The sequence below is a fragment of the Macaca thibetana genome, chromosome 2, assembly GCF_024542745.1.
Source record: "Macaca thibetana thibetana isolate TM-01 chromosome 2, ASM2454274v1, whole genome shotgun sequence".
Taxonomy (NCBI): domain Eukaryota; kingdom Metazoa; phylum Chordata; class Mammalia; order Primates; family Cercopithecidae; genus Macaca; species Macaca thibetana.
In genome coordinates, this window is record NC_065579.1 from 46,306,062 (window position 1) to 46,325,592 (window position 19,531).

The following is a 19,531-nucleotide window of genomic DNA, read 5'->3' on the forward strand; positions in this document are numbered from 1 at the left end:
CTGACTGAGCACCTTGTGTCCCCTGCCCCTAACCACCAGAGAACGACTTTGACTGTAATTTTCCACTACCTACCCAAATCCTATAAAACGGCCCCATCCCTATCTCCCTTCGCTGACTCTCTTTTTGGACTCAGCCCACCTGCACCTGGGTGAAATAAACAGCCTTGTGGCTCACACAAAGCCTGTTTGGTGGTCTCTTCACAAGGACGCATGTGAAATTTGGTGCTGTGACCCAGATTGGGGGACCTCCCTTGGGAGATCAATCCCCTGTCCTCCTGCTCTTTGCTCTATGAAAAAGGTCCCCCTGCGGCCTCTGGTCCTCAGACTAACCAGCCCAAGGAACATCTCACCAATTTTAAATGGGGTAAGCAGCCTTTCTTTACCCTCTTCTCCAACATCTCTCACTATCCCTCAACCTCTTTCTCCTTTCAATCTTGGCGCCACACTTCAATCTCTCCCTTCTCTTAATTTCAGTTCCTTTCCTTTTCTGGTAGAGACAAAGGAGACACATTTTATGCATGGACCCAAAACTCTGGTGCTGGTCACGGACTCGGGAAGACAGTCTTCCCTTGGGGTTTAATCACTATGGGGATGCCTGCTTGATTATTCACCCACATTCCATTGATGTCCAATCACTGCAGGGATGCCTGCCTTGGTCATTCACCCACACTCCCTTGGTGGCAAGTCAATTGCGGGGACACCTGCTTTGGCTGCTCACCCACATAGCAGCCCAGTGCTGTTCCCCACCCCCTTCTCCGTGTCTCTACCCTTCTCTTTAAACTTGCCTCTTTCACTATAGGAAACCCTCCACCCTCCATTCCTCCTTCTTCTCCCTTAGCCTGTGTTCTCAAGAACTTAAAACCTCTTCAACTCTTGCCTCATCTAAAATCTGAGCATCTTATTTTCTTCTGCAATACCGCTTGACCCCAGTACAAACTCGACAGTGGTTCCAAGCAGCCAGAAAATGGCACTTTCAATTTTTCCATCCTACAAGATCTAGATAATTCTTGTCGTAAAATGGGCAAACAGTCTGTGGTGCCTGACGTCCAGGCATTCTTTTACATATCGGTCCCTCCCTAGTCTCTGTTCCCAACGCAACTCATCCCAAATCTTGCTCCTTTCCCTCCTGCCTGTCCCCTCAGTCCCAACCCCAAGTGTTGCTGCGTCTTTCCAACATTCCTTTTCTACAGACCCATCTGACCTCTCCCCTCCTCCCCAGGCTGCTCCTCGCCAGGGGGAGCCAGGTCCCAATTCTTCCTCAGCCTCCACTTCTCCACCCTATAATCCTTTTATCACCTCCCCTCCTCACACCTGCTCCGGCTTACGGTTTCGTTCTGCCACTAGCCCTCTCCCACCTGCCCAGCAATTTCCTCTTAAAAAGGTGACTGGAGTTAAAGGCATAGTGAAGGTTAATGCTCCTTTTTCTTTATCTGACCTCTCCCAAATCAGTTAGCATTTAGACTCTTTTTCATCAAATATAAAAACCCAGCCCAATCCATGGCCTGTTTGGCAACAACACTTAGACACTTTACTGCCCTAAGCCTACAGGGGCCAGAAGGCCGTCTTATTCTCAATATGTATTTTATTACCCAGTCCTCTACCAACATTAAATAAAGCTCCAAAAATTAAATTCTGGCCCTGGAACCCCACAATAGGACTTAATTAACCTCACCTTCAAGGTGTACAATAGTAGAGTAAAGGCAGCCAAGTAGCAATGTATTTCTGAGTTTGCAATTCCTTACCTCCACTGTGAGACAAACCCCAGCCACATCTGCAGCACACAAGAACTCCAAATGCCTTAACCGCAGCTGCCAGAGGTTCCTCCAGAACCTCCTCCCCTAGGAGCTTGCTACAAGTGCCAGAAATCTGGCTACCGGGCCAAGGAATGCCAGCAGCCCGGGATTCCTCCTAAGCTGTGCCCCATCTGTGTGGGACCCCACTGGAAATTGGACTGTTCAACTCACCTGGCAGCCACTCCCAGAGCCCCTGGAACTCTGGCCCAAGACTCTCTGGCTGACTCCTTCCCAGATCTTCTTGGCTCAGCGGCTGAAGATTGACGCTGCCCAATCACCTCGGAAGCCCCCTAGACCATCATGGATGCCGAGCTTTGGGTAACTCTCACAGTGGAGGGTAAGTTTGTCCCCTTCTTAATCAATACAGAGGCTACCCACTCCACATTACCTTCTTTTCAAGGGCCTGTTTCCTTTGCCCCTGTAACTGTTGTGTGTATTGACGGCCAGGCTTCTAAATCTCTTAAAACTCCCCAACTCTGGTGCCAACTTAGACAATACTCTTTTAAGCACTCCTTTTTAGTTATCTCCACCTGCCCAGCTCCCTTATTAGGTTGAGACATCTTAACTAAATTATCTGCTTCCCTGACTATTCCTGGGCTACAGCCACACCTCTTTGCTGCCTTTTCCCCAGTTCAAAGCCTCCTTCGCATCCTCTGCTTGTATCTCCTCACCTTAACCCACAGGTATGGAACACCTCTACTCCCTCCTTGGTGATCAATTATGCACCCCTTATCATCCCATTAAAACCTAATCACCCTTACCCTGCTCAACACCAATATCCCATCCCACAGCATGCTTTAAAAGGAGTAAAGCCTGTTATCACTGGCCTGTTACAGCATGGCCTTTTAAAGCCTATAAAGTCTCCTTACGATTTCCCCATTTTACCTGTCCAAAAAGTGGACAAGTCTTACAAGTTAGTTCAGGATCTGCACCTTATCAACCAAATTATTTTACTTATCTACCTGTGGTGACAAACCCATATACTCTTTTGTCCTCAATACCTTCCTCCACAACTCACTATTCCACTCTTGATCTTAAAGATGCTTTTTTCACTATTCCCCTGCACCCCTCATCCCAGCCTCTCTTTGCTTTTACCTGGACTGACCCTGACACTCATCAGTTCCAGCAGCTTACCTGGGCTGTGCTGCCGCAAGGCTTGAGGGACAGCCCTCATTACTTCAGCCAAGCTCTTTCTCATGATTTACTTTCTTTCCACCCCTCTGCTTCTCACCTTATTCAATATATTGATGACCTTCTACTTTGTAGCCCCTCCTTTGAATCTTTCCAGTGAGACACCCTCCTGCTCCTTCAACATTTATTCTCCAAAGGATATCAGGTATCCCCCCCCAAGCTCAAATTTCTTCTCCATCTGTTACCTACGTTGGCGTAATTCTTCATAAAAACACATGTGTTCTCACTGCCGATCGTGTCTGACTGATCTCTCAAACCACAATCCCTACAAAACAATGACTCCTTTCCTTCTTAGGCATGGTTGGATACTTTTGCCTTTCAATACCTGGTTTTGCCATCCTAACAAAACCATTATATAAACTCACAAAAGGAAACCTAGCTGACCCCATAGATCCTAAATCCTTTCCCCACTCCTTTTTCCATTCCTTGAAGACAGCTTTAGAGACTGCTCCCACACTAGCTCTCCCTAACTCATCCCAACCCTTTTCATTACACACAGCCAAAGTGCAGGACTGTGCAGCCAGAATTCTTACACAACGACCGGGACCACGCCCTGAAGCCTTTTTGTCCAAACAATTTGACCTTCCTGTTTTAGGTTGGCTATTATGTCTCCATGCAGTGGCTGCCACTGCCCTAATATTTTTAGAGGCCCTCAAAAATCACAAACTATGCTCAACTCACTCTCTACAGCTCTCATAACTTCCAAAATCTATTTTCTTCCTCACACCTGACACATGTACTTTCTGCTCACTGGCTCCTTCAGCTATACGCACTCTTTGTTGAGTCTCCCACAATTACCATTGTTCCTGGCCCGGACTTCAATCCGGCCTCCCACATTATTCTGGATACCATGCCTGACCCCCATGACTGTATCTGTCTGATCCACCTGACATTCACCCCATTTCTCCATATTTCCTTCTTCCTTGTTCCTCACCCTGATCACATTTGACTTATTGACGCAGCTCCACCAGGCATCATCGCCACTTGCCAGCAAAGGCAGGCTACGCTATAGTATCTTCCACATCTATCATTGAGGCTACCGCTCTGCCCCGCACCACTAACTCTCAGCAAGCTGAACTCATTGCCTTAACTTGGGCCCTCACTCTTGCAAAGGGACTATGCATCAATATTTATACTGACTCTAAATATGCCTTCCATATCCTGCACCACCATGTTGTTATATATGTTGAAAGAGGTTTCCTCACTACACAAGGGTCCTCCATCATTAATGCCTTTTTAATAAAAACTCTTCTCGAGGCTGCTTTACTTCCAAAGGAAGCTGGAGTCATTCACTGCAAGGGCCATCAAAAAGGCATCAGATCCCATTGCTCTAGGCAACACTTATGCTGATAAGGTTGCTAAAGATGCAACTAGCATTCCAACTTTTGTCCCTCACAGCCAGTTTTTCTCCTTCTCATCAGTCACTCCCACCTACATCCCCACTGAAACTTCCACCTATCAGTCTCTTCCCACACAAGGCAAATGGTTCTTAGACCAAGGAAAGTATCTCCTTCCAGCCTCACAGGCCCATTCTATTCTGTCGTCACTTCATAACCTCTTCCATGTAGGTTACAAGCCGCTAGCCCACCTCTTAGAACCTCTCATTTCCTTTCCATCATGGAAATCTATCCTCAAGGAAATCACTTCTCAGTGTTCCATCTACTACCCCTCAGGGATTGTTCAGGGCCCCTCCCTTCCCTACACATCAAGCTTGGGGATTTGACCCTGTCCAGGACTGGCAAATTGACTTTGCTCACATGCCCTGAGTCAGGAAACTAAAATACCTCTTAGTCTGGGTAGACACTTTCACTGGATGGGTAGAGGCCTTTCCCACAGGGTCTGAGAAGGCCACCGCGGTCATTTCTTCCCTTCTGTTAGGCGTAATTCCTCAGTTTGGCCTTCCCACTTCTATACAGTCTGATAATGGATCGGCCTTTACTAGTCAAATCACCCAAGCAGTTTCTCAGGCTCTTGGTATTCAGTGGAACCTTTATATCCCTTACCGTCCTCAATCTTCAGGAAAGGTAGAATGGACTAATGGTCTTTAAAAGACACACCTCACCAAGCTCAGCCTCCAACTTAAAAAGGACTGGACAGTACTTTTACCTCTTGCCCTTCTCAGAATTAGAGCCTGTCCTTCAGATGCTACAGGGTACAGTCCATTTGAACTTTTATATGGACGCACTTTCTTGCTCGGCCCCAACCTCATCCCAGACACCAGCCCTCTAGGCAACTACCTTCCAGTCCCCCAGCAGGCTAGACAGGAAATTCGCCAGGCTACTAATCTCCTCTTGCCTACTCCAGATTCCCAGCCATATGAAGACAGCCTAGCTGGAATCTCAGTTCTTGTTAAGAATCTGACCCCTCAAACTCTACAACTTCAATGGACTGGACCCTACTTAGTCATCTATAGTACCCCAACTGCTGTCTGCCTGCAGGATCCTCCCCACTGGGTTCACCATTCCAGAATAAAACTGTATCCGTCAGCCAGCCAGCCTAATCTCTCCTCTTCCTCCTGGAAGTCGCAAGTACTCTCACCTACTTCCCGTAAACTCACTCGCATTTCTGAAGAACAGTAATAACCCTTATGAGCTTAATACATCCCTTTATTCTATTAGATCTGTTCATCCTTACTCTACTTTTTGCAACAGGGCTTTACGTAGTCACCCCTACTACTTGGACTGAGCCCCAAAAATGAGTCATCTCTACTATCTTCTGTCTAGTCATACTCCTATTCATCATTCTCAACTACTCATAAATGCCCTACTATTGCTTATACTGCCGGTTTACACTATTTCTCCCAGCCATCATAGCTGTTATCTCCTGGTGCTATCCCCAAACCACCACTCTTAACTCCTTCTTAGAGTGGACAGATTATCTTTGCTGGTAGGGCACCCTCCAATACTTTCACCATGATGAAATTCTATTATTTACTTTTATACTCACTCTTGTTCTCATTTCCATCCTTATGCCACCCTCTACATCTCCCCAACTATCTTCACCACGCTATCAACCTTACCCACTCTCTCCTAGCCGTTTCTAATCCCTCCTTAGTGAACAATTGCTGGCTTTGCATTTCCCTTTCTTCCAGCGCCTACACAGCTGTCCCTGCCTTACATACAGACTGGGCAACATCTCCTGTCTCCCTACACCTCTGAGCTTCCTTTAACAGCCCTCACCTTTACCCTCCTGAAGAACTCATTTACTTTCTAGACAGGTCCAGCAAGACCTCCCCAGACATTTCACATCAGCAAGCTGCCACCCTCCTCTGCACTTAAAAAGCCTTTCTCCTTATATCAACTCTACTCCTCCCATATTTGGACCCCTCACAACACAAACTACTATTCCTGTGGCCATTCCTTTATGTACCTCTTGGCAAAGACCCACTGGAATTCCTCTGGGTAATGTTTCACCTTCTCGATGTTCCTTCACTCTTCATCTCCAAAGCCCAACTACACACATCACTGAAACAATTGGAGCCTTCTAGCTCCGTATTACAGATAAGCCTTCTATCAATACTGGCAAACTTAAAAATATTAGCAATAATTATTGCTTAGGAAGACACCCTGTATTTCATTCTGTCTTTGGGTACCTGCCCCTTGAATGTCAGACTCTCCTCCCAGGCCCTCTTCTTGTTTACTTATACGCAGCCCCGTAAATAACAGTGAAAGGTTGCTCGTAGATACTCAACGTTTTCTTATACAACCATGAAAACTGAACCTCTCCCTGTACTCAGTTACCCTATCAGTCCCCATTACAACCTCTGACGGCTGCCGCCCTAGCTGGATCCCTAGGAGTCTGGGTCCAAGACACCCTTTCAGCACTCCTCATCTTTTTACTTTGCATTTCCAGTTTTGCCTTGCACAAGGTCTCTTCTTCCTCTGTGGATCCTCTACCTACATGTGTCTACCTGCTGCTAATTGGACAGGCACATGCACATTAGTTTTCCTTACTCCCAAAATTCAGTTTGCAGATGGAACTGAAGAGCTCCCTGTTCCCCTCATGACACCGACATGACAAAAAAGTTATTCCAGTAATTCCCTTGCTTGTCAGTTTAGGACTTTCTGCCTCCACTACTGCTCTCAATACTGGAATATCAGGCATTTCAACCTCTGTCATGACCTTCCGTAGCCTGTCTAATGAGTTCTCTGCTAGCATCACAGACATATCACAAACTATCAGTCCTCCAAGCCCAAGTTGACTCTTTAGCTGCAGTTGTCCTTCAAAACCACCAAAGCCTTGACTTACTCACTGCTAAAAGGGAAGACTCTGTAAGTTTTTAAATGCAGAGTGTTGTTTTTACCTAAATCAATCTGGCCTGGTATATGACAACATAAAAAAACTCAAGGACAGAGCCCAAAAACTCACCAACCAAGCAAATAATTATGCTGAATCCCCTTGGGCACTCTCGAATTGGATGTCCTGGGTCCTCCCAATTCTTAGTCCTTTAATACCTATTTTTCTCTTTCTTTTATTAGGACCTTGTATCTTCCCTTTAGTTTCTCAATTCATCCAAAACCATATCCAGGCCATCATCAATCATTGTATATGACAATTGCTCCTACTAACAAACCCACAATATCACCCCTTGCCACAAAATCCTCCTTCAATTTGACCTTTCCTACTCTAGGTTCCCATGCTGCCCCTAATCCCGCTCCAAGCAGCCCTGAGAAACATCACTCCATGCCACCCCCCAAAAAAATTTTTACTGTCCCAACACTTCAATACTGTTTTATGTTATTTTTCCTATTAATATAAGAAGGCAGGACTGTCAGGCCTCTGAGCCCAAGCTAAGCCATCATATCCCCTGTGACCTGCACGTATATACATCCGGATGGCCCCAAGTAAGGGAAGAATCACAAAAGAAGTGAAAATGGCTGGTTCCTGTCTTAACTGATGATATTCCACCACAAAAGAAGTGAAAATGGCCTGTTCCTGCCTTAACTGATGACATTACCTTGTGAAATTCTTTATCCTGGCTCAAAAGCTCCCCCACTGAGCACCTTGTGTCTTCTGCCCCTATCCGCCAGAGAACAACCCCCTTTTGACTGTAATTTTCCACTACCTACCCAAATCCTATAAAATGGCCCCATCCCTATCTTCCTTTGCTGACTCTCTTTTCGGACTCAGCCCGCCTACACCCAGGTGATTAAAAAGCTTTATTGAGCACACAAAGCCTGTTTGGTGGTCTCTTCACAGGGACGCGAGTGAAAGAAATGATGTGGAAATTCGTGAATCCAATATCTATCTGCCCTTTGCTGGGAAATCTGAAAATAAAAACTCACTTGATCTCTAAAACTTTCCTGGACTTATTCTCTTATTTCCCTACTTCTCTTTATCCTTTATTCTTTTCCCTCCCTCTTCCCACATCCCCTACCCCCCGCCCCCCCACCCGCACACACAGGCATTCATTATTTTACCACTAAGGGCTTCTTACCATTAGACTCCTCATCAAAATCAAATGTATGAGTTTCACAACTCTAATTCACAATTTTCTTCCCCTTTTATGCCTGAATTCTTACTCATCTCTCAATCTGCTTCTCAAATGTTACTTCCCCGTGATATCTGCCTGATTTGCCATTCCAAACCAGCCACTCTCTGTTCTGTGCTTTTTCAGCACTTTGGCCCCTCTTTTGTGGCATCTGTGTTTCATCGCATACTTTGATGATTATTGGTTTGTATTTGACTGTTTCTCCACTATATTGGGATTGTATCAAGGATCACAGTGATGCCTTAGTCTGCATTGCCTTCTCCTCTGCCAGTGCCTAGCACAATGCTCAGTATATATTTGCTCAACTGGAAAAAAAGAAAACAACTTATTTTTGAGAGTCAAATGTATTAAAATAGAATGAATTATACCCATATCACAGGTAAGGATTTTTAAATTAAAAATTTTAAAAAGCCAAAGGACAAATTTTGCATATTTTCACTCATTTCTGTAGCTAAAAGTTGAAACAATTGAAGTCATGGAGAGAAAGTGTAAGTAGAATGATGGTTACCAGAGGCTGGGAAGGGTATTATGGGGTGGGGGTGGGGGGCAAGTGGGGATTATGAATGGGTACAAAACATAGTTACATAGAATGAATAAGATCTAGTATTTGAGAGCACAACAAGGTGCTTACAGTCAACAATAACTTACTGTACATTTAAAAATAACTAAAAGAGTATGCTTGGAATGGTTATAGCACAAAGAAATAATAAATGCTTGAGGAGATGGATACCTTCACCACTGAAAATTTTAAAAGCCTCTCTTGGCTTCATGTTTTACCCTGGGCCTGGTTGGGTATTGTCAGAGCCTCCCTTCACCCTTCCTCATACTGGCTCTCTGAGGAAGTGAAATTTGAACTGAGATCCAAAGGCAGAAAAGTGACAAAAACAGGAGATGAGTGGAGGAAAGAGGATCCCAGCCAGAACATAACACGCACAGAGATCTGAGGCAGAAAACAGTTGTGTGTAGGCTGGACGCAGTGGCTCTTGCCTGTAATCCCAGCACTTTGGGAGGCTAAGGAGTGTGGATCACTTGAGGTCACAAGTTCAAGACCAGCCTGGCCAACATGGTGAAACCCCGTCTCTACTAAAAATACAAAAATCAGCCGGGCGTGGTGGCTCATGCCTGTGATCCCAGCTACTTGAGAGGCTGAGGCAGGATAATCGCTTGATCCCCTGGGGAGGCGGAGATTGCAGTGAGCCGAGATGGCGCCACTGCACTCCAGTCTGGGCAACAGAATGAGACTCTGTCTTTAAAAAAAAGAAAAATAAAAGAAAACAGCTGCTGTGTTCAGAAACCCAAAGGCCAGAGGGGCTGGATGGAGTGGGCAAAGGCCACAGCATGGGGCAATGGGGCTGAAGAAGAACAAGGTGGAATTGGGCAGCACTAGGAGTTGGTCCCAAATGGAGAAGGTGCCGGTAGAGGGCTGGGCGGGGATGAGAAAACACCTCCATGCTTTAAGAAAGTCACTTGGGTGGCTGCTGCAGAATCGCAGTGAGAGAGGATGGTGGCCTGGAGTTGGGGAGAGAAGGCAGTACCCAAGTATATTGGGGAGGCAGAACGAGCAGTCAACAAGTTAGGTGTTGGGGATAACAGGAAAGGGAGAAATGACTTGTAGGTTTTTTGCTTAGGTAGTAAGAAAGCCTAAAGGTCAAATGCCTGCTAAATCATAGCTGCTCATTAAACGTTGGTTTCCTTTCACTAGCACATATTCCACATGTCTAGAAAAATTATATTACTTACATTATGAATCAGACATGATTAAACTCCAGCCATTTCTTTTGTTATACTGGCTCATTCAGAAACCTGAGTAAAAAAACTTTGGACTGCAACAATCAACTCAGAAGCTGAAAACGATGATCTCTGCTCATCATATATTTAAAACCAACGTATTACATTAATTTCTTTTCAGAAAATCAATCTAATTCTACTAGGTTTTGTATTTTATAATTGATTCTGGGCTCTTAGTACATTTGACTTTTGGTGTACAAAGCTTGTAATTATCTTTCGAAGAGAAGCACCAATGTTTTGATTCTGTTTTTACCTCACAGACCTCTGGCTTTTAATATATGAAAACTGAGGCACTAAAGAGAAAAACAAATCATTTTATTTCATGATCTAGGTTCCTTCTGTTATGTAAATTACTTGGAGTAGTGTTTAAGGGCATGGACACTCAGAGCCAAGCTTCCTGGGTTCAAATCCTAAGCTCCTTGACTTGGACAGCTATTTAACCTCTCTGTCCTTCAGTTTTCTCATCTTTACAATAGACATAATAGTGTGGTACCTAATTCTAAGATGTTATAAGAATTAAATGAATTAATATTTGTAAAGCCCTCCAAGCATTGCCTGACATCTAGTAAGCACATTTTATTTATTACAAAAGAAAATAAAATATTTGAATGAGTATGTTCAAATTATAGCATTTGAAGAAACTGCCCTATTGGCAGAAACTCCTAAGGGTTACACAACTGTGCAAAATTTGAGGAAAGATCTTATTTTTTCATCTAAGTTCATTCCCTTTCTAAGAGTATCAGGAACACCATTATTGATCTATTTTTATGAGGATTCTTTGAGAATCTATCAATGCATATTTGAAAGCTTTTAGCATAAAGATGTATTTCTGAATGCTTGAGGGATGAAGCAGTGCAGCTGTGATCATCTGGAAGACAGAAACACAGTGGCACAACCTCCTGGACAGAAAATCCCTTGCCTCAGCAGTTTTTCTGCAAAAATCGGGTTAATCACTCAACCAGAACATTTCAATAATGAGAATGCCCCATTCCCTGCATGCAGGTTAACTAATATGCTATTGAATTATATTTTCTGGAGCAGCCAGATGAAACTGGCAGGCTGAGAATGGCATGCAGCATGCGAGGATTTATTTGTGTATACAAAACAGATTTGTGTTCTTTTCAGACTTGCTGTAAGCTTAGGAACTGCTAAATCAGAGTTCTGGGAGTAAGTCCAAACCTAGACAATTTCTCAGAAATGGCTGGATCTGCTGCTGTACTAACCTCCAGATGGGAATTCCACATGTCATTCTCTCCAGACTTTGTGTTCAAATCATGGCCTTGGAGGTGGGGCTGTTTTTAAGGCCCAAACAGTTAAACAGAAATTATTGTAACACGGGGAGAAAAAATCCAAGCAAGGGATGGGTGAGAAGAGCCGAAAGCTAACAATATTCCAGCTTAAGCCTTTCATAAGTCTAAGATACAAATCTTATGGACAAGCACTACCTACTAGAACTTTTTGTGATGGTGGAAATGTTCTTTCCTTGTACTATACAATATGGTGGCCACTAGCCACATGAGCCGTTGAGCACTTGAACAGTAGCTAGTGCAACTGAGGGACTGAATTTCTAATTTTAACACTGGTGGCTAGCGGCAATTGGAGAGTACATTTACTAGAATTTAAAATTTACACCATTTCCTTTTTAGACGTTCTGTCATACTACACAAGGTGTGACAAATTTGGAGCAACAGACTTCCAACTCCGAGATGGAAACATTATGTATGTCTTATGAAAGCAGTGAGATTTTTAAATATTAAAATTCAATTATTAATATGGGAGAGAAAAATAATATGTTCACAAGGATGCAGCATATTTTAAACATTATCTCATACGTGCACCAGCATTTGGCTAGCAATGGCCCAGACATATATTTACAGAGATAATCAACTTGAATACTTCCCAGAGTAGAAAGGATATGTACCAAGTTAATTTCCAAGTTCATCAGAAGGTTATAGATACAAAATTCTTTTTGGGTCTGAGTATTAAGGAATCCATTGACTCAAGATGACTTATCTGGGAAGAAATATCAGTGTTCCACTGAACTACTAAATAAATAATCAGTAAAACAATCATCCTAGTGAGAGATTGTGATTTATATAGTATATTCCTTCCAAAGAGGTCTTTTAAAAACATTGTTTCATCAATTCTGACAACATTCTCAAGTGGTAGCTGGCAAATGCAATTATCCCCATTTTCCAGAGACAGGAGAATAAATTAATGGCTTACCCAGTGTCAATCAATAAGACAGGACTATCACTGGGAATTGGATATATATGCATGGACAAACGAAATGTGTGCTTTCCAAAGAAACATGAGGCTAACATAACAATTTTAAGCAAGATTTAGGAGTGTTTAAGAGAAGCTGGAACTAAGAAGTAGGCTTCTGCTATTTTGCAATTGCTGATTTTTTTTTTTTTTTTGGAAAAGTAAAAGTGGTTAACAATAACGTGTTAATCATCTTCAATGCTTTATTCATTAAAAATTTAACAATCCTCTTTTTGCTGCAAAGCACTTGAAGATATATTATAGAGAGACTGACTCCATGAAGGTTATAGTCCAAGGAAGGAAAGACACTGTGTAATTGCATCTTAGGCCCTGGGAAAAGCCGTAATTCAGAGTTTTCTATGACAGCGACACCATTCTGGGCTTGCTGATCCCCCAGGAAACTTTGATGTTGAAGCAGCATATGAGTTGGATTTTGAAAAATGGGTAAGAGTCTATTTGTGGGGTGCTGACATGCAGAACCATGCTCTCCTGCCTGCCCTGGGGGCAGTGGGCCAGAGTTCCCCAAACCACAGAGAACACCAGTAGCTTCCTGGGGTTTCAGTTACAGTTGGTAGCAAGGAATTTAAAATATTAAAATAGGCCGGGCGCGGTGGCTCAAGCCTGTAATCCCAGCACTTTGGGAGGCCAAGACGGGTGGATCACGAGGTCACAAGATCAAGACCATCCTGGCTAACACGGTGAAACCCCGTCTCTACTAAAAAATACAAAAAAAAAAAAAACTAGGCCGGGCGCGGTGGCTCAAGCCTGTAATCCCAGCACTTTGGGAGGCCGAGACGGGCGGATCACGAGGTCAGGAGATCGAGACCATCCTGGCTAACACCGTGAAACCCCGTCTCTACTAAAAAATACAAAAAACTAGCCGGGCGAGGTGGCGGGCGCCTGTAGTCCCAGCTACTCGGGAGGCTGAGGCAGAAGAATGGCGTAAACCTGGGAGGCGGAGCTTGCAGTGAGCTGAGATCCGGCCACTGCACTCCAACCTGGGCGACAGAGCGAGACTCCGTCTCAAAAAAAAAAAAAAAAAAAAAACAACTAGCCGGGCGAGGTGGCGGGCGCCTGTAGTCCCAGCTACTCGGGAGGCTGAGGCAGGAGAATGGCGTGAACCTGGGAGGCGGAGCTTGCAGTGAGCTGAGATCCGGCCACTGCACTCCAGCCTGGGCGACAGAGTGAGACTCCGTCTCAAAAAAAAAAAATTAAAATAAAATAAAAAAATAAAAAATAAAATAAAATATTAAAATAAATGCAGATATGTGAAAAAGTGAAACTAAAAATCTGTATCCATTTTTAATACAAATAGAAGACTTCAAAGGAAACATCTTGGCTCAGGCAGCTTTGGGTCACACCTAGGGACAGCTCAAGTGTGTGCATTTCTTTTCCTCTGCCTTAAGTTATGCTTTGGTTTGGAAGAACCAGAGTGAGAGAAAAAAGAAAACTCTCAGAATACCTAATGAAAATATACCACCTACTAATTAGATGACCTTGGTCTATTTACTTAACCTCTCTGAGCCTCAGTTTCCTTATTTGTACTATGGGCATGAAAATGCTTACTTGCTAGAGTTGCTTCTGAGAATTATATGTAATAATGAATTTAAAGGGTTCTGTTGGTACCCAGCCCTATTTTTCAAGAAGTGTTCACTGGCCTGGCACACCTGTAATCCCAGCACTTTGGGAGACCGACGTGGGTGGATCATTTGAGGCCAGGAGTTCCAGACCAGCCTGGCCAACATGGCAAAAAACCAAAACAAAAAACAAAAAAAACCAAAAAACCAAAAAAATTAGCCGGGCATGGTGGCACATGCCTGTAATCCCAGCTACTCTGGAGTCTAAGGCACAAGAGTCTCATGAACCCAGGAGGCAGAGGTTATAGTGAGCCAGGATTGCATCACTGCACTCCAGGTTGGGTGACAGAGAGAGATCTTGTCTCAAAAAAAAAAAAAAAAAAAAAAAAAAAAAGAAAGAAAGAAAGAAAGAAAGAAAAAAAAAGAAGTAAAGAAGTGTTCACGAGATCTGAATCTAAATGAAATAAAATATTGAAGCAATGGCTTAAGAATATGAGGCACGCCGGGCGCGGTGGCTCAAGCCTGTAATCCCAGCACTTTGGGAGGCTGTGGCGGGCGGATCACAAGGTCAGGAGATCGAGACCACAGTGAAACCCCGTCTCTACTAAAGATACAAAAAATTAGCCGGGCGCGGTGGCGGGCGCCTGCAGTCCCAGCTACTAAGGAGGCTGAGGCAGGAGAATGGCGGGAACCCGGGAGGCGCAGCTTGCAGTGAGCCGAGATCGCGCCACTGCACTCCAGCCTGGGCAACAGCGTGAGACTCCGTCTCAAAAAAAAAAAAAAAAAAAAAACATGAGGCACAAGGAACACTTGGGGAACAGAAATAGACAACACTGGGTTCCTAAGGAATAGAGGGGAAGGGAAAGTCCAACAGGAGGATACAACCAAGATTGTGGGCCTCTCTCAGATCCACTGGATTTAAACTATATTTACTCAAACTTGTTGACAAAATATTGTACACAAGCAGAATTAAATAATAAAATGGCTGTTGGGAATAAAATTTGTATTACTCCTAAGAAGGGTAATTTGGTAATAGGTATCAAAATAGTAACTGTTGATACCATTTGATTCAGTAACACCTCACCTGAGAATTTATCCTGCAGATATGCTTGCGCATGTGTGGAATAATACAATTACAAGAGTATTTATTGCAGATGAAATAATGGAAAAAACAAAACATTGAGGATGATTGGACCATGGACTAGTTAAATAAATTATGATATAATTCATAAAATGCACCTGTTAGAAAAGCTGAGGAAACTGCTTGCATATGAAATAATGTGACTGTGCTCTAAAATGTATTGTCAAGTCAAAAGAGCAAGGTGCAGAATGGCAGGTCTGGCATGTGTTACAGAAATCTCTATGACTTTACAACATCCATTTCCTTTTTGTCCTGGTCAGACATGTAGACTACATTTCCTTGTAGTCAGGTGGGACCATATGACTGAGTTCAGGCCAACTGAATATGGATGGAAATAATATTTATCACTTCCTAGTCCCTAAAATCCCCCAGATTTTCCATGCTTTCTTTCCTTCCTTCCTTTTTCAGCTCACGTAGAGCATCCAGCAGCAGTTATGAATCCCTAGAGACTAACAGAGACACTAGATTAAAGGAAGTGAGATCCATGAACGACTCCAGGAGAGGAACCCAGTGCCCCATCATTGACCCAAAAAGCCACACTGGATTGAGACATGCACAAGAAATAAACATTTACTACATTAAGCTGCTGAGATTTGATAGTATTTTATTAAAGTATTTGGCCTATCTTGTGATTTGTGTATTTTTTTTAAAGAAGGACATGAAATATTTACCTGTGTATAGAAAGAGTAACTATTGGTTGCTTTGGGGAAGGCTGGGGAGAGCTTGGTGGCAGGAAGGGCGTTTGGCAAAAGAATTTTCTGTGTGTACCAAGTAAGGGGCAAGGGGTGACCTTCTTTGTGCTGGTTTCAAATCTATAAATACAGAGGTGACCACTGCTGGGAGCAGTACATGCCAGAATTTTCCCCAATATGATACAAACAGAAAATGATAATATTGGGTCAATGAGGCTAAATTGGAAGGATATTAGGGTTCTGACGAAGGTGCTCATGGCTGAAGAGGACAAGTCTGGGGCTCTGCTAATCCTTGATCCAAGGATGGAAAGATCCATATCTCGTGACACACCTGTAATCCATCAGCACACCAGCCTGGGAGTACTGGAAAGGCTTCAACCCCCCAATCCTGGTCCCAACTTTAATTCACCCCTTTTTAGGGAATAGAGAGTGACTAGTCTGATTGGTGAGTTGGAGAAGAGGAATTAAGTGTGTGCCTCTCAGCCTTCTCCTCTGTTCACACTGGAATAAGCCCGCTTGATGAGTGAATCCCCACTCTCTTCCTCCCATCCTCAAGCTTTATAAGAGCAGAGCCCAGCATGGAGGACAATTCTGTCCAGCTGGGTCTCTCTGGGTGTGTAAGTCTTTCTAATTCTGGTGTAAAGGTGAGCAAGGCATCCCTAGACCAAGCCCCATTATTTTGCATTTTGCTTTTGATCCCCATCTTTCTGATTCCTGAATCTATTTATCCACTGGCTACAACATGAGCCGGCAAAAGAGACAACAATGAATGAAACTTCAAGATTCTCACATACTCTTTTGTACCCTTTGAACATCAGGTCATGTGAATGTATTACCTAGTCAAAAATATATATATTTTTAAAGAAGATGTCCGTGCAGATTAGTTTGCAGAGACCTCAAGATTGTCCCGGATGAAGGGAAACCATTGCCAGGCTGCAGTCACCAGAACGAGCACAAGGTAATGATAGTGTGAATGAAGGTGGCTGTGATAGAATGGAAAGAAAGAAACAAGACCAGGAGACATCCATTCACTCAACATGTGTTTTCTTAAAATAAGCCAGGCACATGGCAGGGAGGACTAGCAGGGTTTGTGGGTAAAATAGAGGTAAAAATAGAAAACTCCATAAGGAACCTATGTTTCTGTACCTGGGTGAGTGACTGAGAATATGACTGAGGAGGAGCTGACTCACCAGGAGTAAGAGGGTCAGAAAGGCTGAAGGCCCATGGAGGCTTCTGCTCACTAAGTTGGAGGTGCCTGTACGCCGCTTGGAAGTATGTACCTGGTGGCAAAGTCAGGGCCAAGGAGAAATGATCCAGAATCATCGGTATGGAAAAAATGAGTTGATGAGCATAGATGGGATATCTGGGAAGTGAGTGCCATAAAAAAGAGCCAAGGATCAAAGACAGAATGCTGGGAGGGGACGCAGTGGCCCCACCAGGGAGAGAGACAACAATCAGAGACAGGAGGAGAATGAAACCCAGGGCTGCAGAAAGCCAGAAAGAGGTGGAGGATGAGAAGGAGCTGCCACTCTCTCATGCAGTGCTGCTAGGCTTAGCAATACAAACACAGGATACTGAGTGAAATTGGAACTTCAGATAAACATCAAACACTCTTTCAGAATAATTTCAAAATATTGCATTTGAGTCATAATTTTCCCCAATCATTGACTATGTATCTGAAATTCAATAAACAGAAAGAGATGTAAGAATGCAACCGCCCAAAGTGGACCTGTTTTTGCACCTGGCTCAGAGAATGGATGGGGAGGAACCGACTCCACCTTCCCTGCTCTGATGTCAGCCGCTGAAAAAAGGAGTTTAAGGACCAAGGGAAAATCCTTTGGGTTTCATAATTAGGAAGTGGTTTTTGATCATTTCTGACTGACTTACACTAAGAAGTGGGTACAGGAGGTTAAGGAAAAAATGAGTGATGGCAAGGTGGGCTCTGGGCCTTTCACAGGGCAGGCTGAGCAGTGGCTTTTTCAGGAACCTGATAAATGGCTCTTGGATGAACAGGAGGAACAAGGGAGAGGGGAAATAAAAGGACAAAGGTCGCAAAAGGGGAGGAAGGAGGTAGGAGAGGACATCAGGAAACAGAGTGGTAAGGGCCAAAATAATGAAGATGTGCTACGTTAAGAAAATTAAAGAGGTGATAAGAGCAGCAAAATTAATAAATGAATGCTTTTAAAATGGGGAGAAATTTTACTCAAGACATTCAAATCTGTGGATAGGGCAAGTTAGGGGATGGTTTCATAGTAAAAAGCATTCTTCCATTTCTCCAGGTGCTTGCTGAAGAGCCCTCAGACGTGGCAGGCACTTGTCAAAGAAATGGGTCATACCTCGTGCAGACTAACAGCCAGTGCATTGACAGCTAGGCCATTAGAGGGAGAAGCTGCCTTAGAGGTCACCTAGTTGGGGAGAAGGGTGGCAGTAATGGAAAGTGGGGACAACTGCCCCCTCCATTCCTGTCTTAGCAGTTTTGACTTCACCTGCTTGACACACTGTGAAGTCCTTTCTTTGTTAGATTTTCTTTGAATGAAGGGCTTTTTGCCATTTGGAAAAGAAAAGGTTTAAAACCCTGACTTAGTATCGGCTGGGTGCGGTAGCCCACATCTGTAATCCCAGCTCTTTGGGAGGCTGATGTGGGCAGATCATGAGGTCAAGAGATGGAGACCATCCTGGCCAACATGGTGAAATCCTGTCTCTACTAAAAGTACAAAAAAATTATCCCAGCATGGTGGCACAGCCTGTAGTCCCAGCTACTCGGGAGGCTGAGACAGAAGAATCGCTTGAACCTGGGAGGTGGAGGTTACAGTGAGCCGAGATCGCGCCACTGCACTCCAGCCTGGCAACAGAGCAAGACTCCATCTCAAAGACAAACAAACAAACAAACAAAAAACAACAAAACAAAAATCCTGACCTAATATAATCCTCCAGAGAGATGGAGAGACATGTGTAAGGTCCAACTTGTTCAGAGGCAGCACCAAGCTTGGAAATTCTAAACCAGAGACGTTTTTCTCTTATTTTATGTATGTGCTTAACTTCACCTCAAACAAGTTTTAAATGATATGCTAGAGTTGAAGTTCCTCCTCTTCTCACCCAGCCCTGGAAATAAGCAGTGCCCTGACATCAGTGCCCTTTCCTTCCATTACTGTATTTATGTATTTCATATGTGTGTGGTCATAAACCATAATTAGTATTGCTTGTGTGTTTTTACTTTATTATATTTGAGATAGGGTCTTGCTTTGTTGCCCAGGCTGGAGTACAGTGGTGCAATCATAGCTCACTGCAACCTGGAACTCGTGGGCTCAAGTGATCCTTCCATCTAAGCCTCCCAAGTAGCTAGGACCCCCAGGTGCATACCACCACAGCCACCTAATTTTAAAATATTTTTGTATATTTATTTTAAAATTGTGTCATAAATACCCTTTTACATTTATTGAATATAAAAGGCATCCTCTTGCCTTTTGCATTCAACATAGTTTTTAAGATTTATGTATATTAATATACAAGTGAATCTCATCCACTCACTTAAACTGCTGTGTAATGTTCTATGAGATGAATATATCATGATTTGATTTTTTTCCCTTCTCTTG

At 43.7% G+C, this 19,531-nt stretch overlaps 1 protein-coding gene across 1 annotated transcript in view; it reads right to left on the reverse strand.

Moving 5' to 3' along the window:
- The window catches only part of SLC9A9 (solute carrier family 9 member A9), a 586,828-nt gene that overhangs the window by 535,559 nt on the left and 31,738 nt on the right, over positions 1–19,531 (reverse strand). The gene's annotated exons all lie outside the window — the stretch shown is intronic.